Source organism: Numida meleagris, chromosome 7 (assembly GCF_002078875.1).
Source record: "Numida meleagris isolate 19003 breed g44 Domestic line chromosome 7, NumMel1.0, whole genome shotgun sequence".
Classification (NCBI taxonomy): Eukaryota; Metazoa; Chordata; class Aves; order Galliformes; family Numididae; genus Numida; species Numida meleagris.
Window position 1 is genome coordinate 23,436,217 of NC_034415.1, and position 20,796 is coordinate 23,457,012.

At 36.4% G+C, this 20,796-nt stretch overlaps 1 protein-coding gene and 1 long non-coding RNA gene across 6 annotated transcripts in view; both read right to left on the reverse strand.

The window, feature by feature from the left end:
• Window positions 1-20,796, reverse strand: part of LOC110402371 (cytosolic carboxypeptidase 6-like) — an 865,976-nt gene that overhangs the window by 732,975 nt on the left and 112,205 nt on the right. The gene's annotated exons all lie outside the window — the stretch shown is intronic.
• The window catches only part of LOC110402372, a 29,843-nt gene continuing 10,558 nt past the window's right edge, over window positions 1,512-20,796 (reverse strand). Inside the window, exons 2-3 of one of the 2 annotated variants that reach the window (XR_002441057.1) lie at window positions 16,048-16,108; window positions 1,512-1,541 (exon numbers count right to left, since the gene is read on the reverse strand). This is a non-coding gene — a long non-coding RNA (uncharacterized LOC110402372). Of the gene's footprint in view, window positions 1,542-6,841; window positions 6,867-16,047; window positions 16,109-20,796 lie in introns of those variants that run through there. The other variant, XR_002441058.1, reaches the window with a different exon arrangement.

The following is a 20,796-nucleotide window of genomic DNA, read 5'->3' on the forward strand; positions in this document are numbered from 1 at the left end:
AAGCATTTAGAATTTTATTATAATCCATGTGACCTGTTTCTATTTTAAGCAATGTAATTCACCAAACTGACACTGATAATTCAAAGCAAAGTTTCACAGTCAATCATATGACGTACTGAGTGTGGATATTTCTCTCTCTCACCTCAGTATATTATAAAAGGAGAATTTAATCTTGAATCTACGCCGTTCATGGAAAACATCTTTAAGACACAGGCAAGGCTAGCAGGAACTGTTAAATTGTCACTATTTCTTAGACATTATAAGGCCTTTTGAGAAGGATGGTACTTTGCCCGTTAAACTTTTTTTTTAAATATTGAGTTTGTAAGTAAAGCAACAAGATAAAGTAAATTTGATGTGATAGGACCTCATACAGTAACTTGCGCTCAAAGCAAAAAGATCAGCTTGTGATTTCAGGCTATTCTGCAGCAACTATCTGTGTAAGATTTCTTTTAAAAGAAATTGTTTTTACAAATAAGTCAGAAGACTGGTTCATTTTTTTTTTCTACATAGTTTAACACCTTTTCTATGTGCAAATTTAGACATTAGATAGAACTGGTACCTGGATTCTTCCCAGATTCAGTGTGTGCGATGACTTCTCAAATATTATTTCACCATCACATGCCTCAGCTTCCCATCTGAGAAGTGGCAATGATATAATAGTACAAACTCCTTCAAGATTTACTTGTGTGAAGTGTTTAAAATAGAGCTAGTCAGTATATATAGCTTTAACCAATGGACAAGATTCTTCATAAGATGAAATTAAATGAAAAACAAAAATCTGACTCAGCTCAGCACTTGTTTGGCCACACCAGAAGCGATACATTCAGTTTTGGTTCCTCACAGTTCATAAGAGGCATGGAAAATCTGCAGGTCACCGAGAAGACTAACGGGATGGAAAAATTAACATATGAAGAAAGGTTGAAGGCCTTGAGTTTGTCAGCCTAAAGAGCTGAGAGTGGTGCATAACAGCACTTCCAGACCAAAGCTGCAGCTATCAGTCTGACGTCTGAGTAATGCCTTCAGAGATCATAATCCTACTGAATGTGATGAATCCAAGAACAGTCTTTATGGCATTGAAATAGCCAGTAGCATTGATCAAACGGAGACAAAGATCAAATACTTGAGTGTCCATTTTTGACTGTGAGAGATGTTTGCCAATATGACTTGCCAATCTATTTCTGAAGCACAGGAAATAAATAATAGATGCTGTTATTCTGTAAGAAAATGCACAACTTACCTATACAAAACAGTCCTTTATATTAAGAAGCTGATGTGACGCTTGTTCATGTGAAGCCGATTCCTTGCTTGTTCATGCAAAACACTCCTATACTATTGTCTGTCATTAAATGGATGCTTTAACAAGAAACTGGCCAGGAGCTTTCTCTAATGCTCTGAGACACAAAGATTGAATCTCTTATCACAGTAAACTACTCTGAGAAAATTCTCTGAGTTGGGATGTTGAAAACGTTTCACAGAAGGGATGGATATAGTCAAGGTAATCTCATATTCTTTCTGGTATCCATTATACAACAGCAACAGATCTAGAAAAAAAAAAAAACTAGAATTGATTCCCAAAGCTGGTAGGAAAGTATAAAAATTCTGATATCTGGGCAGCTCTTTAAATAAATAGACAGCAAACTGTTCACTAAGCAGATAGAGGTAAATTGCACTGCTACAATCAACTCTGGTTTGGACACATTCATGGAAGAAAAAGTGATGGTGAAGACTTGCTACGTGTGTAGGATGGGGATAGACACCATCTATGAGGCTGTTCACTCGTGAAAGCTGGGATGGAAATATCTGAAGGCTGTAATATAGCACACAAAAATTTTGTATGTGCAGAATTTCATCCACTCATGAGTTTTAGCACTGCACCCTTTAAAAAAATGGAACACTAACCACTACTTAACGGAGCACTAAGAGTAATGCTCTCCACACATGCATCACATGGAAAAAATAGTAACAAAACGGTAACTTAAGGTGAACATAACACACATCATTGGCAATACTGTCAGAAAAATCAGTTTGGACAATTTTAAGCCTCATACTGAATTCATTACTCTTCAAAAACATTTCAGAAAATGCAAAACACTTATCCATGCCAGATATTTACCTATAGCTGTGTAAATTGTTGGGAATTACGATTTTTAGGTGTAAGAAGAGATGGACAGGAATGTGTTTGAAAACATAACAGGGACAGGAAATAAATTATATAGATTGAATTGCATTAGATAACCACATAAGTATATTTTCATTATATATTTCATAATTCTGACTATATGTATAACGCAACCACATTTGAAATTCTTTGAAATTTCATTGCATGTTCCAGTATGGTACTACACAGTATTTCCATCTAAGAAGGGATTCTGGAGGCCAAATTATTTACTTTTACTAAAAAAAAATTTTTTTTTAAGGATTTTTATATAGATAAGCTGTGATGCACACAGTAAAACAGTGCCTCACATTTTTGATGTTAGTTTAAAAAAAAAAGAAACTAGTTAGTGAAGTTAGTGTCATGCAAATGTAAATTGATAAGTATAGGCCATAAAACATACCACTTCCACTTGTCAAAGAATTAAATACTGTGATTGGACTGCTACAAACGACCTAAAAATCAGGTAGCTATACATACAGTAAATTGCATAATCATTTCTGTCAGAGTGACACTTTCTTTTTTTTTTTTTTAATTTATTTTCTGGAATTTGTAAGTTGGAAAAATGATCCTCATCTGTTAAGGAGATCTCCTCCAACTTGGTGCCATGCTGGAATATTTCCTTTCTACTCCAATGGTTGTTAAAAAACTTTTCCCAGAAGTGTAATCAGAGAAGGTTCGAGGTTCAAAAATTTGGTCTTTCATTCTTAGCAAGCCATATTTATTTATAACTAGCTCATTAAAAACAAAATCCATCTCTTAAATACAACTGATGTGAAGAAATAGAATGACATCAATTGATATTAATATCAACTTCAACAAGTGTAACACGATGGTCATAACTGCAAACATTTAACCAACAAACATTTAACATCCCTGAAGCCTTGCTGCCTGAAACTTCTCTAGTCTACTGTGGAAAGAAAAACATACAGAATGCAAGAACTGATCAAAATATATATTACAAAGATAATTAAATTATCTCTCTGCACCTCCAGTCTTCAGTGAAGATTTCAGTTAACTAACAGTACGTGAACTACACCTATAGTAACTTCTGCATGTAAAATTCAGTTTCTTTCTTTAAAGAAAATTTCACAGTCCTTGTCTATCACTTGTATATGCTCACCCTACACACCTTTCCTTGCTTTGTGTAGTTCCATGGAGTAATTATTTTGGTAGTTTTTCTTGACTGATCCTTTTCCTACCTAATATCATAGGTAGCAAAGGAAATGCACTGTCCTCTTTCTTCAAATACATCTTAGATATTTCTATCCTCTTTACTTTTAAAGCAAGTTGACATCTAATGAATTTCAGCATTTGCTATAAACATATTCCACTTAATTAGATAACATATTCCTAAGCATTTCCTTTTGACAACATTTCGAAATTTGACTGCACAATTCATGCTTTTTCCCTAGCATCCACAGCTATATAGCACAGCAAAACTATATTTATGTTGAAGATAGATAGTTAGGTCTATAAATTTTAGATTATAGAAGACTAGATGTTGTGTAAGTAAGTGAAAAAAAAGCCTGCTGTCACCAAATATTAATCAATTCTGGATATCACCATTGCCTTCAATGTTACTGTCAAAAGATGTGAAGTATCCTATACGATAAGCACTGTGCTGTCCAAGAGCAGAGAAGGGAAGGCAGAACAGTCTAATGAGAACTCTGTGATTAATAGGGATTAATAATTAATCCCACCTTTTTAATCTTTGTGTTTAAATAGTTAAGCTGCCACTTAGAAGAGGCATATTGTCAGCCAAACCTAATTCTTTTTCATCTGTGTGCTGCCTGTATGACATTCCTGTACATTTTTTCCCCATACACACTGAAATCAGTGGCAATAACAAAGAGACAATATCTTGCTTAACATAAAATCTGTCTTTCCTTAAAGTAAAATAGCTCCTTTAACAGCTATGAAATTGAAACAGAGCACCCATTAGCATTGCACCAATGAGTTTTGGCATTTGGCTGTGAAACTTCTCACTGATGTAACAGTCGGCTAGTTAGTTTATTTGGAAAGGTAACATTTAGCTCTAATGCCTTTTTCCTACTTTTCTGATGACCTTTTGTGATCTCATACTTTATTGAAAAAAATTGAAATTTTAATCAATAAGTAGTTAATAGAGAAGATGTTTTAAAACTATTTTGCTATGTCAAAACTCCCTAGTATACCATATGCAGTATCTGACAACAAAAAACATATAAAGTGCAACATCACTAAGCACTAGCCAGCTTTTATTTTAATAGTATTCATAAATGGTGGCTAATTTAAGTGCATTGTATTGGACTGATAATGGAGTCTCAGTTATTGCTCATCTCTAGAAGCATCTATTGATATGTAAAGCAAAGACATTAGCCATGTAATTAGCCTGCAGCATAACTATCATCCTTCACTCAATCATTTCAGTTCCAACTGCCCAAACAATAGTAACATTTCACAATGTTTTTACTTGAAATAGCTGGTGCTGTAATCATAGTGTGAATTTCTTATGAAAAGCTCCCACAGATAGTGTACATCATGCTGGGAAAATGAGTTTAAGTACAGGAAACCGATTAAAACTCTAACAATCTCCTAAGGATAATTTGTTAAAGGGGTTTTGTTACTTTGAGTTTGCTCTAAAAATAATCTTGTTCTTTATTAAAAGGTTCAGCACCTTAATAAGTATTTAGGATTGTATAAGAATAATCAAGGCTTTTTTCTTTGTCGGCTACATATTTTTAAATATAAATGCAATTTTACAGTTAGTTTTAATAATATTTCCACATATTTCTATTACATTATTCACATGATTCAGTTCTGAAAGAAAAAAACACTAAGCAATTATTTGAAAAATTCCAATTTATTTTAAGATGGAGTTTCAAATGAGAGGACTTTTATGAGGCTTTCTGCAATAGCAGAGCCCTAGAGTCTGTGACTTATACAATTCCTATCTTCCTTTTGTCCTATGTTCTTGTCTTTTTGAAGGCTGTTTTCAAGACATATTAAGCTTTTCATGCTCTGTAACATTAAAATGACTCTAAGGAATATGTATGTCTACAGTGTCATTTAAGGCTGACTTTGAAGGTCACCCTTACTCCGGCTTAGACACAAGTCATCCCTCCTCATCTATGTCTTTATTGATATCTACAGAAAAACATGCACATTGCTTGCTTCCAAGAAATGGTCTGCCTCAGGGAGGAAAAGCAAACTCATGTTTGCTTCCCAATACACTTCTAATTTTGGGCAATAGAACTAGAAAGCAAGGGACAAAGAACCAAAAAAAAATGTAGTTAAGGAAATAGGAACAGCAGACTTCCTAGGCTCAAGACTATTGGGCAGTTCTTCGTGTAGGGCAAAAAAGAACAGACTAGGAGAAAGATTTATCTCAGATTCTGATATTAGCAGATCTGAGCTCAGAACATGCTGTTACTAGGAGACAGTGAGAATTTTTTCAAGATTAGTTGAGAACTGCCATGTCAAGAAGATAAGGTCAGCCGTACACGTATTCTTAGACCCTTTGGCTGAACTGTCTGAAAACCATAAAACAGTAGGAGGTGAATAAGAGACTAAACGGACTCCAAGAATGATGTCATGTATAAGATGCATTAAACTAAATACTGTTTAAGACTATAGAGAGCATCACTAGATGCAAGTCAACACAGTGGTTGGGATCCAACTTGACACCTGGAATGGAGAAGTTTACCTTCTTCTAGTCTTTGTCACAATCATGGGAGTACAGTAGCAGGGACTAACCCTCATTAGCCTCAACAAAAGGAAAAGGAAAACCTGTTTGCCTACCTCTCTTTCCAATATGTGAGAGAACAAATCTGGTTTTACTGCAGATGGGATAGATTGCTTTGATGCAGATGAAGTAATACTGAGAACTCCAGGAATGTAAACAAAATAACTGGACTTGTGTTTCCATAAAAATATTAATTTTACTTTCCAACCCTATCAGATGACAGAAACATTTCATTCTTAGCAGAGAAACCAGAAATTCTGATATGCTTTTGCCAGTGCTGAAGGCTATTACTGCATCCTGTCTTAGTCTTCTTTAGAAAATTTTGAGTTAGAGAAAATATTTCCTTGGAAATCATTATTTATATACCTGAGTCTAATTCCATGCTTTCAACAAGAGAGGGTAGAATAATCCACAAAGGAAAAGATAAATTATATCTGAAAAGACAAAATTGCCCAAAACAATGCCATAGTCCAGTGACTGAATCAAATTTACCTGTCCACTCTTGTACTCGCTAAACCACGGTGCCTCCTACCACCTGGCTGCAGAAGACTTCTTGTATCATTAGTGATTTAAAAACGAAACATACTTCAGTGCATGTTAAATGTATACTAAAAATTCTTTACAACTACAGTGAAGAATAGCTACCATTCTGTGCCTTCTGGTTTTTACTGAGCTCTCACCTTGGTAGTGGTCTACCCTACACTTCATCAATCCAAGGGAAAAAAAAATAAAAATAAAAGTCACAGTACAGTGTGCTAAGAGCAAAAAAATAAATAAATAAAAACCACAAACAATCTGATTTCAACTCCCCTACCCAGCCCACCTGTAGGAGACCACTTATCTTCAAGAAGATGAATATTCTTACTTCCCATGAATTTCAGTGAGACTGGAGAGCATTAGGCACCCGGCATCTATGTATTAAAGTTAATATTCTCTAGCTTTCTCCAGTCATATCACCAACATTCTTCTTTTCCACTTTCTTATCTAAGAAAAGGTAAGGCAGGAAAAGGTTTAATTTTTTCCTATTAAAATTCTAACCATTCTTAACATTTCACAAAATATTTAAAGTCTTATTCTCAAACACGCATTTAGTTTCGAAGAAAATAATTGGAAAATTACTGCAATTTGTTAGAAGAGCCTACATAAATTTACCTCAGTATATGAAATAAAGTAAGAGAAAGTTTCACTATTTGTTAACCAGCAGGCTTCTACTGCTATTCCAAGAATTCCTGTTCTGATAACAGTAAAATAAATAATTTTACTGAGCAAAGATAGATCTAAAGTTGAGAACAATTTCACAAAATATATTTTCCTAAAATCAAACACAAAATTTCAAGCTGAACAGATGAATAAGAGTTGAAATAGAATGCGACTAGTATTGTTCCTAGCAGTAGTGGGAGTGAAACAGCACATATCTTGTTTTATCATCTTCTGTCGTTGGGGCCTTACTTTTATGGACAATGTGACAAAACAACACCAGAAAATGTGAATGAGTTAATTTAAATGATACTGCAGTAGATTCTTTCTGACCTAAACCACATACAATGGGGGGGGGGGGGGGGGAGGGAAGGCAACTGCACTTCTTAACTTGCCAGAGTCCCAAGGTGAAGCAAGAGTTACTCTCAGCTGCTCAAAAAGAGAAACTGTTTGTAGATCCTAAACAGAAAGGGTCACCAAACACTGAGTGCTTCACCAGATCCATGTTTAATTTCAGGGAAGCTTCTGTTATAATTCACATAAATTGTATTTTATTGATCCACAGAGATTCTTACTGCAGCTTGTCTTCATCCCGAGAATAAGAAATGTCGTGTAGGCAATGCTGCACCAGAAGAAATATTCCAAAGGTTTTTGCACTGACTCAGAGTTTCATCCTATCATTAAAGACGAATCTGGGTTAGGGCTACTTACACTGCTACAGTACTAACTAGCAATTCTGAGGATTAGCTCTAGGTTTCATGTGGGGAAATGCATCAGAAGTACAGACAGAAGAAAAAGTACTTCCAAGAACATAAAACAGGAGAATAAGGATGGGAAAATAAGAACCTTTGTGCACCATCTCAGTTTTCTCTCTCAGGATTTTTTTTTTACAGAGAGGAAGTACTTGATTTCGGTGGGATTGTGGTAAATATAGGTCTCTGAGAGCAAGCAGCAAAGCATGAGGGAAGGCCCCAAGAACCCAAGCTTCCATGCAAACTGCCACTTCAGCTCTCTGAGAATGTGTATTGTAGTAGACAGATAGGGTAAATTAGACAGCATTTATACAAGCTGTGAAAACTGTAGATGTTCTAACAGTATTATTATGTACTGAATTGATGCAAAGAGTTCCATAAGATCAAAACCAAATAAAATTAACAGCGAACATAGATATTATAATTAAACATTCCCACTTCTATCAGGTACTCAAACTTGTTTGCATGCCTGCCAGCCTCTGCATTAGCCACGAGTAGGCTCTGAGAAACAGGAACAGTAGAAAAGGAAGAAAATAGAATGCCTATTGAGCCAAAGAGTATGGGGAAGAGAAGGGGCACTGAAGTACTGCAGCATGATCCTCAGGCAGAAGAGACTTAGTGCTCTGCCCACCCACCAACCACACATAGCTGTGGCCTAAAACCCAAACTCAAACTGAACATAGGCAGCAGAAAATAATATTTATAACATCCTAAGGTTAGTCTAACATTAATTGATCACCGTGCTTCACTATTATCCTTCTTCCTTATTACTTTTGTGAATGTTACTGTTCTATTAAAAAAAACTCATCTCCAATTAGAATTTCATAATAAATCTGAATGTCAGAACTCCCCAAGTACGAATGTCATCTTTGTTTAGAGGCTAAAGGGAAGAGCTGAAAGCTAAGATGTCCTCCAGCACTAAAACTAGCACAGGATCCTGAGTGCAGCATTGGACCTCAGTGTGCCTAAATCAGTGTTCCACGACTGACTGCTTCATGGGAAGTCATGCACTGCAAATAGCAATGCTGCATTGCTACAATTCCCAGCAAAAATTAGTGTGAGGTAATTGCAAACACAGCTAAACTTTCAAATGCTACGCGCAATTCAAAGTTTCCCACCCAGCATTTTGCCACTGACAATTCCTATCTCCTTCTCCCTTCCCTTTTACAATAGCTGCTTAATGCTTCAAGACAACTCTGGTCTAGTTGTGGCTCACTGTTCTTTCTAAGACCTTTGTGCAAACTGCGTGTTTCTGTGGAGAGGACATAAACATACCTTCCCAATCAAATCAAGGACAGAAGTAGTGCATTCTGTTTCACTTCATGAATGCATGTTATACAACTGAAAAATGGCACACTCCTACACTTTATCAATATTGGTGCATACAGCACAGGGAAGCCTATGTTCACTACTTCTACATTTCATTCAGTCATTTTTCACCTTCAAAAATAAAAAACTGAAATCACTGGTACATAATAAAGTAAAATCCTGCATCATCTAACAAGAAAATCTGTCACTGCTACACAATACACAGATAAATTTTCAAGGCCAAAGGTGACAGAAAATTAAGAAATATACAAACACAACTAAAAGCACTACACATACCCCAAAATACACAAAATACGTCTACTAGTAAAATAGAGTTGGCATAAAGAAATTTCAAGTTTAGAATTATAGCAAACTAAAAGACAATAAACTGCATAAAACCTAGCAAATTTATTAGTTCACCCCATCAAAGCAATAGGTAGAGGAAATCTGCTAGCCCATCTGATATATTTTCCTGTGAAAGAACACTTCTAGTGAGATATTTATGAATGCAAATATGGTAGAATAATTAACAGTACAGACTAGTAGCATGAGTGAGTACCAAACTGCCCATTAGGATTCCAAACATGGGCCTGAACACTTATAGGGCAGAGATTCATTTAATTGGGAAAGTTCAACACAGGAGTTCTTCAGTAATAGGAACCATAAGATACACAATATTAAAATATTTATTGAAAGACTGTCAGAGTTTACCATGAAAGAAAGGCTTTTGCATTTTAAGCTTAATCTTTTTACATTTTGATTTACAAACCCTCAATAGGTTTCCTTTTAAAGCTATTTATTATTCTGTTGATCTTAAGTCATTTATGGTGATGATGTTTTGTGGTTATTATTTTATTTCACTTCTCAGGTATTTGGATACTCAGTTGTATTTAAAAAAAAAAGTACTTTCAAACAGTTAAAACCCCAAAAGAGAACAGGATACGAGCCAAAATTTTTAAGTGAGATGAACTGAAGCCTAGAATACATCTGTGTTTACACATGGTCTGTTAGTCTGCAAATATATGTGGGCAACTGTGCACACCTAATTCCACAAATCTGAGTTTATAAACTCATTTACTTCACTCCCAGTTGACACTGTCAATGTATCCCTTAATCTTTTTGCTGAAACAGGATCAAATGTGCCAACCATGATGACGACTTTCAATACTGCAAACACTTTTCCATGAGAAACAGACTGGCAAAAGTGGCTGACTTTGCATATGGTAAAAAAAAAAAAAAAGGATGATATTAATGGTTATTTACTGTTGATATTTTCCACATTTAAAAGAACAGTCTAGAGCCCACTGCCTGTCCCTTGAACCATCTGGTATCCCTGTTATTAATTGTTCTAACCGACCTTCACAAGGGAAGAGAAGTATTGTTGTATCTTCTTTTATCTTGTCTTATAATAGGAATCATGTTTCATAGTGTTGAAATAAATTACTTGCATGGTGATCAAACATCTTAGCTTCGTTTCAGCATTTAATCACCCGTGAAAACAGTTTATTGCTTCGTATACTCTAAAGCCATGAACATTAGTCCTTAACTATTCTATGGAAAGCGTCTTTCATTTTTATTTTTCAATTACATCTTAAATTCTTTCATTCTTTTTAGCACGCACTTTGGTGTAATCCTTCTGTATAAAAGTCCTTTGTTTCTCTAATATTTATTTCCTTCTATAATGTTTTTATCTATTACAAGGGAAAAGAAAATGCAAACTTGAAATGGCTCATTTCATTGAGACAACTCTATTTCCATTCAAAATACAAATTACAAAGCCTTAGAATAGTAAAAAAAAAAAAAAAGAAAAGAAAAGAAAACAACAGCAGCTCACCAGACTAAGGTTATTCTAAAATCTATTGCATTTTCTAGGCCACACATCAAAGCATCACTGCTATGTTGAAATAGTACTGCATCAGTTCTTTCTGAAATCCCTACCAGATTAACAGACAGACAATAATTCAGTTCCAGACACTTCTGTATATTTTGTGTAAAATATTAAATTTTTATTTTGTGGGCTGGTTCTAGGTGATACTGCTCTCTTAAATTCATGAAGTGATTCCAGTCTTTTACTAATTGAAAAAAATGTAAAAAAAAAGATGGCTGTTATGATTACTTAAGTAAGATAGACATATACAGACTACATAGAACAGAGAAAAGTTAATGTTGTACTCTAGTTGGCACTCTTTGGGAGTACTGTATCTTATCTGGGGCTTTCATTACAAGAAGGAAACTGGAGACACACTAGAAGATCGCGAGATCATTTGTAGGAGCGGAGCTCTCAGTGCAGAAGAGGCCAAAGGAGATGGTTTTCATGCTAGAGAAGGTAAACAGTGGTGTAATTGAAGATTTGAATATCAGAAGAGGAAAGTACTGGAAAGGAAGAGGACAAGAGGCAGCAGCCACAGGTTTAAGAATTTCAATCATAGAACAGCTTGGATTGGAAGAGACCTGTCTGGCCCTGAGCCACCAAGGGAATCTCCAACAAGCTCTAAGAAAAAAAAAAATCTTCAAAATTATAGTTAAACCCAACAGAGGTTATATTTGTGTACGAGCATCCATTTTTAAACATTTTCAAAATGCTATGGGAAAGGCCCTGAACAGCTTGATTCAGCTTTTGAAGTTAGTCTTAATTTGGTCTACAAACGTACAGAGGAAACTGAATTTTTCTGTGATTCTTTTCATGCACACACCACAGCAATCATCACCAGCCAATGCTTAAGAACACATTAATTTGTTCAGTATAATAGATGACCTCATTTTATTTTCACATGACTCCGTTTTTAAAGACCTTTCTACAACTTTCTACAGCTTCCCTCAGTACTTCCATGATTTGGCAAATTTTCTCCTTCATCCCAAACACCAAAGATGTTCTTAAACACGCAATACTGAATTTCTGTACTATCTGAGCCAATAACCAGAAGAATGAGACTATGATGATTATTTGCTTTTATAGTTTCTCTTGCAGTTCTCATATAATTGTGAGATGCACTGTTCTATTTACCTTCAGCCAAGATCTGTAAAAATGGGAAATCTACAAAGGAGAAAAAAAAAACAACTACAACACTGCTATTTTTCAGCGCTAAGTATTCCTCTCTTTCCTTATAAGCTTTAGCTTCCATATCAGTATATAACAGTGTTTTCTTTTGTCTTAATTGACATTATACTTTCACCCTCAAGCTGCCTTTCTCCCAAAGCTGCTCACCCTGCCTCCACGCAGCCCGACCCCTCTGCGCCAGGCACAGCAAGGCCAGAGCTCTCAGCGTTAAGCTCCCTTTTGTCCAGCTGCCTGCACAACACAAAGGGAACTCCGCAGTCAGGTCTGATTGCGCCAAATGCCCACTAGTACAGGTTCCCCCGCTAATCTCCACCCAGACAAAAAGAGGGGGTTTAATCCTTGAAATCCTCTTAATGACCTTTCAAAGATATCACCGTCAATAGTCTTCCTGTGGGCCCTCAGGCAGAGTCCTGTAGGTTTAAAAATCTTTCTGGATAACTATTTATGATGTTCACTGACACTAAAACTATATGAAGCACTCATTCACTATAGTGACTTGCAGTGGGGAATAAATAACAGCTTTTCAGACAAACATTGAAGTCAGGGCAAGTTAACTTGCTTTGAGTAAATAAACTGTAGGAAACTCCCGTTTTTGTGAAACGCGTCCCACTGAGCACAATTCTTCCCATTAGTCACACAGTAATTACACAACTGCACGCAGCAAACAAACCTCCGACTTTTCGTTTAGTCTTTCTCAGTTACTGAGGACTCCTGATGATATGGACATTATCGAGTAAAAGCATTAAATTCCTAAAAGGCATGTTTTCCTTTCATGGGACAAAAAGGAGCATTACAAACAAAACCAGAAATTACTAATAATTTCACTGCAGAAGCACAGGAAATTATTTGTTAGAAATATCACAAACAGTGCTCCAAATAATCATAGCACTTAAGTGACTAAGAAGTTTAAATTAAGGGTACTTATCTTAACTGAACACATAAAACATTTATACAAAGGAAAATGCAAGAAAAGTTAACTGGTCAAAATGCCAGCAATATAGAACATCAGTGGGGTTTTGTTCCTGTCGGCATACTGCATGGTTTTTAAAGCTTCTGCTATTTCAAAGTACGTTGGAGTTTACAAACTTTTTTCCACATCCTTTCTTCATACTCATTCTCAACAAAAGTCACATGGTTTTGGACCTCGGCGGAGCTTTAGTTTTGACATGTAATTACAGCAGTTCTGGTATGTCCTTCTTAAGATAAGAAGAAAGAAAACTTCTACACTCAGTTTGGTTAACATCACATGGTTGGTTCAGATTGTTATTTCCGAGTTCACTAATATTTCGTGCTGCACTAAAAGAACATAGCATCAAAATATGTACCTAAACATTAAATCCCACCAAACAGTATGAATCTAAACTCACTAAATGACATATCCCCAGAGAAGATCAAGGCATAATCTATTTTTATTCAGTTCTGGAAAGAAGTCTGACAGTAGATGCCACTTAATAAGTTAAATAAAACAAGAACAAATATTAGAAATAAAGTAAAATAAGAGTAGGTAATCCTGTTTCATAACAGCATAACTAATAATGTATTTTAATCAACACATTCTTATGATTTGAGATGGAATAATTCTAATTCTCCAAATAATGAAACAAGTTTATTCCAAGTAATTTAATAAGAGTTTTGTCCCACCAAATAAATTAAATTTGACTAAGGTCATGCTTCTGTAATATGGCAGGCTTCTACTTGTGAATATCTTACACTAGATTGTTTCCTAACCTTACATGTAGTCTATCTTATAATGTAATTGCTCAAAACAGAATGATTGCTAGAAAAAACAATGTTCAATGGCAAGTTAGTTGCCACTCAGTCTGCCCTCACTCAAAGAAACTGAGGCCAATTTTTTTAATCCTTTAGTATAATAGAATTTAAGAAATCATATGCAATAAAAAAAGCTCATTTCTATCATTACAAAATGGGTTTTTATTGTACATTTTCTATATAATAATTTAGCCATTTTTTGTATGAGAGACTACAACATTCACCCCTTATTTGTGATTTGAGGAATAAATAATCAAGAAGTCACATAGTTAATATTCATGTGCAAAAGAATTGTCATACAGCTATAACAGTGACAAAATGCACTGTAGCAAACAATTCCATGTCTATACCATTTAACTGGGGCAAGCTTATAATACAAAAGAGAAATCTGGAAGATCCAAGAATCATTGAAACTTTCTGACTGATGTGTGAATATAGCGAGATACCTTTAAAAAGGTTTCAAGAAAGCTGTATTTAAACTACCCAATATCATTCTTTTGTGTTAGGGAACTTACTACACTTAGGGCTCAACTAAATGCGATAGTGACAAGCACACTTCCCTTTGCCACAAGTAAAATACATCAGATGAAATACAGCTGTGCCTTAAGTCAGTGTAATTCCTGCTACACACAATCAAATAAAGGTAAGACTTTGTTTCCGCACATTATATGTTCTCTAGTTAGTGATTACGATGAAGATAATATCACAACAGGAAAGTATTTCCCACTTCAAGTATTGATCTCATTAAGACCAAGCTCTGCTGTAGAAGTAGGAAAAATGCAACCAACCAACTTGCAAAACTGATCTTATTTAGCAGCAACTAATGATGGTATCTAAAAGTAGATAGTTGTGCTTCAAATATTTGACATACCAGAGTTTGTAATAGGTAGTGAGATACTTCTGAGCAAACGAGTGAAAGTATTTCCAACAAAAATTGGGGAAATAAAAATGCAGACTGCGCTTTCAAAGAATAGCTGTATTAGTCAGTTACATCCTTGTAAGTTGTTCTGTGTGAAATACCTCAACTTTGGGATTACTCATGCATTTATAAATGGATGAATTTAATGATGTAGCAATAAGAGAAACTGTATGTAAAAAAATATTCATTAGAATCCTTGGAAAATCTGTTTCACTTCTTACCCTTGATAGTATCTGTTGATGACTGAATGTGTTTTCTCATTAGGGAAAGGATTTTCACGTGAACTGACTTCAAAGCAAGGAGAGTATGACCAGATTCTCAATCCTTCTACAACTGCTGAGAGTACAGTACCTGTAGATAATGTATGCCTCTCTTTGCTGTCTAAATGTGTCGATAAAAGGGCATTGGAAGCCCAAGCTGTATTGCCATAATTTCCATACCATAAACAAGAGGAGAATGGAGAAGGGATTTCATTTGAAGTTCATCACCTCTTTTACTCCATGGTACTATAAACCTCAATAAAGCTCTCCAAGTCCTATTTCTGCTCTAAGTTCTACTTTCTCCTGTCATGATTAGAAAGGAAGAAGCAGAATGAGAGTCTCCTCTCACTACTGTCACTCCTCCAAGCAATGGTCAGGAAGAAGGAAAAAGGCTTATTGCTGTCATCATTTTCCACAAGAGCTGACTAGTGCATAGCAAATTTCTTCAGATTATTTTGTTATAAAGAGGTACTGTAGCATAACTGTTATACACAAAGTATTGCAAGTCCCAGCTAAAAGTCTTTTGAACTGGAAACCACAGTAAGCTTTGGACATCCAGAATTCAAATGATAACATTGCTCGTGGAGTTAAGAGTCTTTGTACTCACATTACACTCGCTCCAACCACAAAAGGTTTCTCTTAATGTATTGCTAACAGTCTGTTTCATTACTTCTAAACAACCAAAATATCTTTTTCTTTGTTTTAATATGTTAAAACTGATTTATAAAAGTGTTATTACTTCCATTTCACTCTTGAAGTCACTTATAACAGTAACATTGCAGGCTCTTTATTTAGAGAAAACCCTTAGTACTCCATATCATTAATCCTGGATTTGAGATGTTTCTGAAAAATAACGTAATACTCTGGATATATTTAAAAAAAATTAGATTTTTAGACTAACCTGGTTTGCTCAAATTCATCCCAGGTAGAACACACAAAAAAAAATTGAGCCTCCAAAAATTCTGTAAGAGAATATTCAAATATCCAGTTAGCACTACACGCCGAAAACCAAAATTACCTCCAGTGTGATTATTCACAAGCTAATGGATAACCCACATGTCACTGAAGAGGAGCAGGTAAAGATTCAGTTGCAGATGACTGCACAGTTATAGACATAAGACAACAACATTTCAAGGAAACAGGAAAGCTCACTGACAACTGTCACACAACAGTGCCCAGCTGCCTTTCTAAAATTCAAATTAGGCCAAATGGCCTCAGAATTGCTCATAGAAATCAGGATATCAGACCATTTATTTTAAGTGTGACAAAGTTAAGGGAATGAAAAAACTTAGAACTTGTGACGGTTGACTTTTTTTGACCACTGAGTAAAAAATCATTTTATAGAACAGCAACGATGAGATGTGTAATATGAATTATATATCTAATGACACAAGTTTACCTCAGGAACAGTTGCATACCTTACAGCAACAGTAATTTTTCAAGTTGTTGTGATTTCTATTGGGCATGTCATATGCATGTGCCTCATGGCAGAAGGCTGCACTATTTTTAAGAGTGCTCTCTGTGGTTCACTTGTGGCCTCATGATCAGCATAGCCACAGGTGTCATGAATCCAAGCACAAGCTTACTTCCAGCCCAGTAAGAATCTCAGGTGGTAAGGACAGCATCTGGGTCACCAAATTCATGTGGGCAAGATATGTCAGAGAGACAGAGAAGTTAACTGTGAAAAGTAATTTATAACCCATTAGACAATTTACTCAGTAGCAATTACTGTTATACACGTGACTGCAATATTGTTTAGGTTGTGTCGAGAGGATGAGGCCTGACTGTAACCACATTATGTAGCTATAGATGTGCTGTGTTAGGTTACACTAGAGGAAAGGAGCAGGACACAGGAGTAAGGAACACAGCTTCCCAAAAATGCCCTGGGGAACGCATACCTGCAACAAACTGCACAGAACTTATTTTGCACATGCTATAAATACTTTAAGACAATGATCTGAATAACTGCATCTTGGTAGAATGATGCCTTTATCACACCTCAAATACATTGTTTCTTTTAATGTGAATTTTTGTGGGATTTGGAGAATTGTTGTGAAGGAAGCTGATACATTGGAATGAAAATCTAATATACAAATACAGTATTTGACCCGATGACAACTAATGTAAAGGATTAAAACAGGGATCATATGGGCTCTTATTTGTCTCCACTACAAGGTAATAGTTAACAGAAATCTTATTTTATTATGTTAGAAGTAGCAAGTTGTCAGAGTTCGCAAATTGAAAGCAGTTAGATTGCCTGAGTCCAGTTGAAATAAAACTGAAGTCACAGAAAGGGTGAAAAAACTAATCAGCTAAGAGGAACATGATGCTTTTGGTACACAAATATTTGATAATTCTGCGTTCCTGGACATACAACAGAAATTGGAGTTGATCTCCAGTAATAAAACTGGCAAAGAGGGAATTTTCTTGGATGACTCAAGTCCAATGAGAAAAAAGCAAAAGCCGCTTTCTACTATCACCTTGTAAATAATCTATAAAGTCTTGAGCAGGTTGCCAGTGAGGGGCATTTTGCTCTGCAAAAAAGGATTCCTTTCAGATGTCAAAAGCAGGCTAGTCAACTCTGCAGTCATTTGCTTCAGTTTGCCACAGGTTGAGAGAGATGGAGGCTGGAGACAAACCAGCTCAAAAGTAGATATAATTAAGTATTTTCTCCCTAAACAGACTGTAAGAAATGACTGAAAAACTGCAAAGAATCATCAGCCCGAGGCAATACAGTGTGTCAATAAGGCTGCCAAATATCATCAGTGCAGCTGTACTCCAAATCCTTAGCCTAATCATTCTGCAGTCTTATGTCAAACATGACTTGCCACCTATTATTCAAAATACAAAAACAAAGAAAACCCTCCAGAGTTTTTTTTGTTTTTTGTTTTTTTTTTTTTTTATATCTAGCTTTTCTTACTCTTAGATAACACTCATTGTGTCAGCCACATGGTAAAGAGCTGGCATGTTGTTGCGGGAGTTAGACATGCTATTTCTCTCAGAAGGAAGAGTTTAAAGGAATGTTAAACTTTATGATGACTTCTCCAGCCAATGTATGAATACTTGAGAGTTCTAATACAATTAGTATAGTTTCTCCTCCTTGAGCAAAAAGAAAGCGTAAAGTGGCAGAAAAAAAAGCATGCAAAAAGGTGAAAATAAAAAGAGAACAAATTATTTGTTTACAGGAATTATTTCTTAGATAGTTCTGTGACTTGTGAACAGAGTTTTCTACATACCGTTCCACATTCGTTTGATAGAAAATGTAGTTCTTCCAGATTAAAAAAAAAAATGTCTTCTGTCTTTAAAGGAAATAATGCTCTACACACTGGGAAACCAAGTTATGAAATCAGGTGGTAATTAAATTAGTAATTTTTTTTTTTTTTGCTCAAAAAGCTAACTCGTTAGAAATTAGACAGCATTGTGATTAATGGTTCTATGTCAGGGTGGAGACCAGTCACGAGTGCACAAGCGGTGTCCACAAGGCTCAGTCTTGGGACAGGTGCTCTTCAACATCTTTATCAATGACATAGATGATGGAATCGAGTGCACCCTCAGCAAGTTTGCAGATGACACCAAGCTGAGTGGTGCAGCTGATACACTGCAAGGAAGGGAAGCCATCCAGAGGGACCTGGACAGGCTGGAGAAGTGGGCCTACGAGAACCTAATGAGGTTTAACAAGGCCAAATGCAGGGTGCTGCACTTGGGCCGGGGCAATCCCAGGTATTTATGCAAACTTGGGGAAGAACTCCTTGAGTGCAGCCCTGTGGAGAGGGACTTGGGAGTCCTGGTGGACGAGAAGCTGGACATGAGCCAGCAGTGTGCACAGGCAGCCCGGAGGGCCAACTATGTTCTGGGCTGCATTAAAAGAGGAGTGGCCAGCAGGAAGAAGGAGGGGATTATCCCACTCTACTCAGCTCTTGTGAGGCCCCATCTGGAGTACTGTGTCCAGGCCTGGGGGCCCCAGCACAAGAAAGATGTGGAGCTCTTGGAACAAGTTCAGAGGAGGGCAACTAAGATGATCAGAGGGTTGGAGCACCTCTCCTATGAAGAAAGGTTGAGGGAACTGGGCTTGTTTAGTTTGGAGAAGAGAAGGCTCCGGGGAGACCTCATTGTGGCCTTCCAATACTTGAAGGGAGCATATAAACAGGAGGGGGAATGATTGTTCACGAGGGTGGATAGTGATAGGACAAGGGGGAATGGTCTTAGACAGGGGAGATTTAGGTTAGGTATTAGGAGGAAGTTTTTCAACACAGAGGGTGGTGACGCACTGGAGCAGTTTGCCCAGGGAGGTTGTGGATGCCCCATCCCTGGAGGTATTCAAGGCCAGACTGGATGTGGCTCTGGGCAGCCTGGTCTACTGGTTGGCGACCCTGCATTCAGCAGGGGGGTTGAAACTTGATGATCTTTGAGGTCCTTTTCAACCCAGGCCATTCTATGATTCCATGAAATCAGTGAAAATATATACCAGAATGAAACGCATGGATAGGCTTTTGGGGAGCAGAAGAAATCATGTAATTTAGTTAAAAGATTCCTTTAAGCAACTTGTCTGTCTGAAGCTGTGTTCTTCCTTCTACAGTTAAGTCAATTAAAACATGAGTAGAGCTTAAAAGAAGCATTGGCATATTACATCGCCCCAGGATACGTCTCATTGCCATACAATGCATATACTGGCAAAAGAAAAGTGCAAACTGGGTGACAAAAAACCTGTACCTCCATTTGTTACTTTTACCAAGGTAATGGGAAATGCTTTTTCCTAAGAAGTTGACAATCAATTAATCATGGGACAAAAAAAGTCAAATTACGCTCTCATTTGATAACAGTACAGAACGGTCCTTTTGTCTTCAAAAAGTCACTCCACTATGCCAGCAGCATCACTGAGAAAAGAACTTGACTTACATACATTTTTATATTGCATTGTTCAAGATATATGTATGTTTTACTGGTACCTGATTCTTGTTGTATATTCACGAGAGGGAGACATGTCCCTGTCATCAGAAAAGGCAAAACAGAGGTAGGGGTAGAAACCTGAGAACATTATAGCCAAACGCATGGAGAGTCTATCAGGCAAACTTCCAGGTGCTTTTAGTTTAGGTTGAGAAATGGGGAAAAAAAAACCCAATACTAAAAGGGCCGTGTGACTCTGACAAACACACAGCTAGCTTCTCTTTGATTTACAAGTTTTAACTAAATGATACTAAATAATTAATACCTACTTATTAATAGGGGATAATTATTCTAACTAAAAACAACATAACTCAGATGATACAAAAAGCTGTCATATATCTTCATTGCCTTTATTTTAGGCTTGGATGAATTAAAGTAATCAGTTTGCCTCCCTACTGCTCCAGAAAGATTCCTTTCAGTTTGCCTCTACATTTTGTTCTTCAAGAAACTCCAAATTATTCATAAGTTTGAGCACTATGGCAAAGCCTAGAAGATTATTTGGAAGGATTATGAATCTTCTCCATTCCAGGGTGCTCATGGCATCCTTTCTTGTTGGGGCGCAATTTGCTTCATGCACTCACGTGCGCTGAGGTTTCAGGAGATGCAAAAATAAAGCCTTAAGAACAACAAATTTAAGGACAAGTAGAGAAAGTGTTTCTAGGCCTACTCCCCTTTGAAGTATGCTTGAACACGCGAATCCCTTAGT